General features: G+C 37.1%; 1 long non-coding RNA gene across 9 annotated transcripts in view; it reads right to left on the bottom strand.

Moving 5' to 3' along the window:
* The window catches only part of LOC101749416, a 130,836-nt gene extending 126,489 nt beyond the window's left edge, over nt 1-4,347 (bottom strand). For all 9 annotated transcript variants that reach the window (XR_005857805.2, XR_005857804.2, XR_005857802.2 and 6 more), the window contains exon 1: nt 4,187-4,347. This is a non-coding gene — a long non-coding RNA (uncharacterized LOC101749416). The remainder of the gene's footprint in view (nt 1-4,186) is intronic.
* Nucleotides 4,348-6,564: the final 2,217 nt, after the last annotated feature.

Here is a 6,564-nt window from a genome sequence, read left to right on the forward strand (position 1 = left end):
CATGTATTGCAGGAACAGCTCCTCCCACCATAAACTATCCTCGCTAAGATAAGAGCTCTTTCTCTTTCGTTTGATAAATAACAATGTTAAGTCCATTGAGCATCATGTGTATCTAATATAACTTTGAGATGGGCTGTAGGATTGTAAAAATCTTTTACAGTATATAGCAGAACAGATGAGGAAGAATGATAGAACTCTTGCACAGTGTAGCAGTGAGCCCTGAGATTCTGAGGAATTCCTGTCCAAATCTCACAACAATTTAAAGCATTATAAAAGAGGAGATGAAACATTAAATATTCAAAATAGCAGAGGTGCAAGAAGGCAATATTTTTCAGTTATTATTGGTAAAGTGACTGTTTTAATACTCAAAAAGCTCATGCTTAGGAGGGATGGAGACAGGCATCCAAGTGGGTAGAGTAGAAGACGCTGAAGTCTTCCCACTGACTCAACCATTTCAAGTTTGCAAGGCAGTTTTTTTTTAACACCATAATTCTGCTGGCAGCCATTTCAACAGCTTGTCTTTGGCTGTAAGAAAGACATCTTCTCTTTCCATGGGATCAAAAGATATAAAAAGAACAACCTACAGACTGCAAAAATACAGCTAATCAACAGCATTATTAAATCAAAACAGCAACTAATTGCCAGAAAGTTGGAGACCCTTCTTTCTTCTGTGTCAAAGAAGGAATTCCCTCCGAATTTTGTAGTTTAGTGCACTACTAGAGAAAAGCAATCTTTCAGACAAGGGGGAAAAAAGAAAATATTTATATGCAGCATATAAATCTCACATAAGCCGTTTCCTTATTTTGTCAAATGAGTGTTGCTATGATTTTTGGCTTTTGAAATGCACTTCAGTCACTCTATCATTATCAACAGCAGAATAGTTTAAGAACATATTCTATTTGTAGTTTTTCTTTCCTATGATGCTACAAGATGAGAATTTCACTTTTTTTTCATCCAACCACCTCAGTGTTATTTTTATAGAAATATGGTACTGATACCTAAGACCAGAATGCAGAGATTTAATTTCACAATATCAATCATAGCTTTCCATATAAATTTCCAATAAGCAAATTTAACTGGGCTACCAATATCTGTGTAATTTGATATGCTGACACATTTTTGTTTTCTATCTCAGTAATGTCTCATTTCACTACCTCATTGCCATAGGCTACAAACAACTCTCACTCTCTGAAACGTCGTACATAATTAATACACAGTAAATTTTAAAAGGGAAAATTCTTCAGACCCATTGAACAGAGCATTTCTTTCATTTTCTGTCCTATAGTGTTGTGTAATGTTGGTGTGAATCACTCTGTTTTCAAAGTAGCCATGTTTGGGTGGTCACTGAAAAAATCCTATGCCAAAATTATTGTATTCTTAGAACTTCAGTTCTTTGGCAGTATAGGCACAAAACTTCAGCTACACATGTTGGTCTTATTTACACTATGATTCACTGGCTGCAAGTGCAGCTTACATCCTATATAACTGTATACATACTTTTGGCTCTGTGGTGTTTGTAAACTTGCAGACAAAACAATTTTAAAAAAGTAAAAAATGTATTTTAAAATATAAAATAATTTTAGTAAACTTTTATTTATTTATTTATTTATTGTAAACACTTCTGTGGATAAATATAGAATAATATACTGGAAAGATACTTTATAATTATTTAGTGCGATAGATAGCAAATATGTCTCCTGGCATCTTCAGCCAAATATCATTTAGGAAATATTTTCTATTACCCTCGTTTCTGTTTCACTTACTACAAATGCTGTGTGGCTGTTCGTATTATACCTTACGTCCAACAGCATTGTGCATATGGGTGCTGTTTGTTTTCACAAGTGATGTTTACTCACATGATTATTTGCAGAGCTGGCAGCATAGCTGGCTAAAAGAAGTAAAGCAGTCCTAACTCTGAATACCTCATCCCATCCAACTTTTATCAGAAGCAAAGACTCACAGTGATGACAAAAGCTTTGTGGTACTGCTAGAAAGAGAGCTGTTGAGTCTTTCTCTTTGTTTGGCTTTGCCATACCAAATTTTAGCTTTTTTCCTTCATTTTTTTTCCTATTTCTACTTTAGCTCTCAATCTGAATGCTGATGAAGCAGCATTTATTGCAATAGTTTAGCATCAACTGAAATGTGAAACACCAAGAAAAAAAAACAACTGGCTAGTGATCTCACATCTTTTTGATATGTTTTATGGATATGTCTATGAGCTCATGGTTATCACATTCAGACTCACAATGCCAAATGGCTGAAGCCAATTGTGTCCATATTGTTATCCCATATCCACTTAACAACTGATGCCTGTTGTATTCAATGCACCTTAAAAAGCTTGCTTAAAAAGTTATCTCAACTGCTTTTTCATCCAGCAATGAGAGGCCTCTCCAGGACTGAACATAGAGAGATTCTTATGACGTCTCGTGATCTCCCAGCACACTCCATGAGAATCTCAGCTTCAGACTGACTGGCAGCTCAGCTCCAGCTTGACTCAGTTGGGACAGAACTCCCAACACGGTTGTGTAGCTGACAGAGCTGATGAAGTCTATATGATGTGAGTAAGAGGCTTCAGGGCCATTTGGTTCCTCTGCCTTGAAGTCAACACCCCTGGAATTACAGAACCCAGCATTTCTTTGGTCTTTACTCTGATCTTGCTAGGTGTAGGTACGGTCCCAGCAAGGAGGTTGCTTCCACATTTGTCCAAACCTAGATAGACTGTATTAGCGATGGCTTTTTAAAGCACCCACATAAACTTGCTTTAGGAGAAAAATCAGTATGTGTTAGTGAGATCGTATCATTCTCACACATGCCTAGGTATGTGATGACACATATATCTCTGGATCCTGTGAAAGATAAAGACAGTGACATAAGTAATCAGGATTCAGCAAAGATTAGTTCAGGTGCCCAACCACAAGTCTGTAGTGTCACTTTGCATGGCCTTTGCCATGTAAAAAAGTCTGCAGTGGGTGTCTGGAAAATACTGTGAGAGAGAAGTTCTGGATGTCATTGGTAGAACGGTTGCTATTAAATAAGCATGAGCATGGTAGGTGGCAGAAACCTGATTTCCTCCCTAGACACCTACCTCTTTAAATAGCAACACTGAGAGCTAAGAAGTACTGGGTAATGACAGTGAGAAACGGGGAAGCAATACATAGCTGTTGCATGGTATAGAAGGCTAACTTAAGTTTTCTGCTGTCCTTTTCAAAACTGAGCTAACTGAGGAGCCAGATAACACCTGTGCTATGCTTTCTTCTCAACTTCCACAACAGGGCCAAAAATGTGTGCCAACATGGGGAGTCCAGTCACTAGTCACTGACTAAAAGTTAGTAACTCTTCTTTGCGTATGAAAGACATACTATACTACTTACTTGCAAAAGCCCTTCAGTTGTCAAAACAAAAATATTCTGTTTTCATAGAAGCTAGAAAGGTAGAAGACCTTTCAGGAGAGTTTGGGAAAGGGATTCTCTGTCCTCCAAATCTGCTGTCACATGAAAGTGCTATGGTGGTAACTGGGCACTGGATTGCCTGCTTGCCTCATCCTACTCTACCTGAGGTTCACATTCTGAAAACGCCAAGTCATTTCCACAGCTCAGTAAAGTTCACTACCTGACTGGATTCACAGCAGAGGTACTTCATGAATCATCTGCCTACCAAATGGGGAGGTCACTGTATTGAGGCAGAAGAAGGAACATCATCTGAGATAGGCCTGAGAGGGCCAATGACAGAGCAGCATCTTCAAGTTTTCAGTGAACAACAAGAGACTGGACAACTATCACATATGCTCTGCATTTCCACTCTGAACTTTCTTGTCTGCGAGCCAGTTGTTTTGCATCAAATCAAAGGCTGAACATGAGCTGCCAGTGGATACTTCTGGGGTTTGGAATCAAAGGTGTGAGCTTGCAACCTGAATCATCATGACAGCATAGAGTGCACTATTAAGTCTAGTTAGGTTCTTACTCTCAAAGAACTTCTGTTTATTTCCATGACAAGGTTTGCTTAGCCCGTGGTGTCCAACCTTTTGGCTTGCCTGGGCTGCACTGAGTGAAGAATCGTCTTGGGCTGCATATGAAATATATAATAAATAACCCACATATTTTAAATATCTATTTACTATTATAATACTTACAAAAAAAAAAAAAAAAAAAACCAACAATGAAAACATAAAACTAGTGGGACATCTTACCTTGTTTTTGTGAAAATAATGCATCAGTTTTGTTCAGTGGAAGAGGCTGCAATTGTTAATGAGCTCTCAAGGTGTTCATCAGAGATTCTGATGAAATTTTACTCTTCCTGTGATTCATCCTTGAAAATAGTTGTTCACAAATGTACATACTGCCAAAAAGTGATGACATGAATAAGGTGTGATTGTGAAGTGAGGGGTGTTTCTCTCTGATAAGAAGGCTTATAAACGTCTGGTTAAAGAGACAGTATCAAATTTTTCTTTGAGTTGAATATCTGATTGCAACTTTATACATTTCATTTGAAAATTTGCAGGTCACATATTTATATCAACTGAAAAAAGTGTTGCAAATATACAAATAAAAAAAAAGTTATTTTTTCAGCATTATTGAAGTCTATTCTTAAATTCCTTTATGAAAAGGCAAAGCATGGCTGCATATTTCTTACTGTTCCACAGGACTGTGTTTAGCCAGTGTATCAAAATGCATACAATTATTTGCCATCACTTGAGTTAGCACTACATTTCACCCTCCTCGTGTCCTGATTTCAGCTCAGACAGTGCCAGTCGTACACTCCTGTGTGGTTGTTGTGATGGGTGTGCACTCAGGGCCTGGCCAGGCTGACTGGCAGAGCAGAGCTGCAGTGTGTGCAGCCTGCAGGCTGTGGGTTGGACATGCTTGTCTTATCCATCTCTTTACAGTCAAGAACCAAACCAAGCTTCCATCTTTGGTCACACAACCATTCAACTACACGTTATCATTTTTGTTGTAAACACATTAAAGAAATAGTTGGGCATTCTGGCTTAGACAACAACTTTGGCATGCATTTCAATACCACATATCCTGCATAGTTTCTTGAACTACCATTGAAAATTTATTATAATACATATAATTTTAGTATAATTAATACACAGACAGTATTAATTGGAAAAAAAGGGATGGGAGTAGAAAGAACAATTTAAAGGAACAATGAAAAAAGTGTTTTAATATTTTACCTGTCACCAAACGTGCACTTGAGGTGACTTTGCTGATTCAGTTAAAACAAATTCATAATATTAGATAATAATGGACCCACCACATCCTGGCACTCATTTTCTTATATGAGTATTCTATTTCCTAGATGACTGCCTTATTAAATGACTGCCTTATTGCTAATTAATAGTAATTCATAAATGATTTTAAAGGTGTTTATGCTAGGTACTGCTGTTCTACACTAACTATAGCAGAGAATCAGATTCTGCGTTGCTTTTGAATTTTCTCTTTGTGACAAGTAGGTTGCTGCCACTATGTTCCATGAATATTGTTGCCAAATATTTATTTAAAGCCAATTCAACATATCTTTTAATTAGTTTTTCAGGTCTTCATCATTTCAGTATTAAATGGTGGGAAAACAAAAACATCACAAAGTTCCAGTTAACAAGAGCACCACAAAGTTCCAGTCAACAGGAAGCTTTCCAGTGGTCACAGGAAGTGCTTGTCTTCAGCAAGCAGTCAGGCAAAGTGCATATAGAGGCAAAATAAAGGATCTCTGACACACTAAGAAGCAGAAATCAGTTTACTGAATTGCATGAGTAGGGTCACGCTGACATTAAGATATATTAACAATTCACCTGGAAACACAAGCAGATTGTTGGCTCACAAAAACTTCACTTAATTCATTTAATATTTGCCTGTTATTTATTGAATGGAATTTGTCCAAGTGTTTCTTTCTGTCAGATATCGCAAATGGTCCCTTTAACTTCTGAAATTATGAAATCCTGTGCATTCACATATCTGCCATATATCGTTTCCAATTAAGTGATATATTTCATTGGACTGGGCCTTTATCTAAGAAAACGTAGTCAAATGTGCTTAAACTTGTGTCACTGCTGAGATCACTCCTACTAGTATTAGTCTTAAGACTTGTTTCTCCTGAGCATGCAAAGACGAAAGTAAATCCTGCAGGTGAAGACAATTACTTTGAGAGCAAATGATTTGAAATATAATGAAAGAAAGCAACACACAGGGGATAAGGAAATATCAGTTTCCCAGAATACCAAAGTACAAGGTTACTATTACAAAATACACTCAAGAAAGGACAAAACCTAATGAAGCTGTTCTGAGTTCTGTATTGGTATTCACAATATAACACCAATGAATCCTAAACAGGACTGTTTGAAGAGGCTAAAATACTGTAGAATTATCAATCTCACTAAGATTAATAAACAAAAGGCATAAGAAATGCAATCTCATCTCCTCTTACTTTCTCTTATGTAGAGAAAACCAAAAATCATGATCCAAAATGTCTGCTTTTTCCTTATTTGGGTGAATTTCCAAATGAGCACAGGCTGGAAGCCCAAGGGAGAAGCCTTTTCAAAACTTCTAGCCACTGGGTTGTAATAAT

This window comes from Gallus gallus, chromosome 2 (assembly GCF_016699485.2).
Source record: "Gallus gallus isolate bGalGal1 chromosome 2, bGalGal1.mat.broiler.GRCg7b, whole genome shotgun sequence".
In the NCBI taxonomy this organism is placed as follows: Eukaryota; Metazoa; Chordata; class Aves; order Galliformes; family Phasianidae; genus Gallus; species Gallus gallus.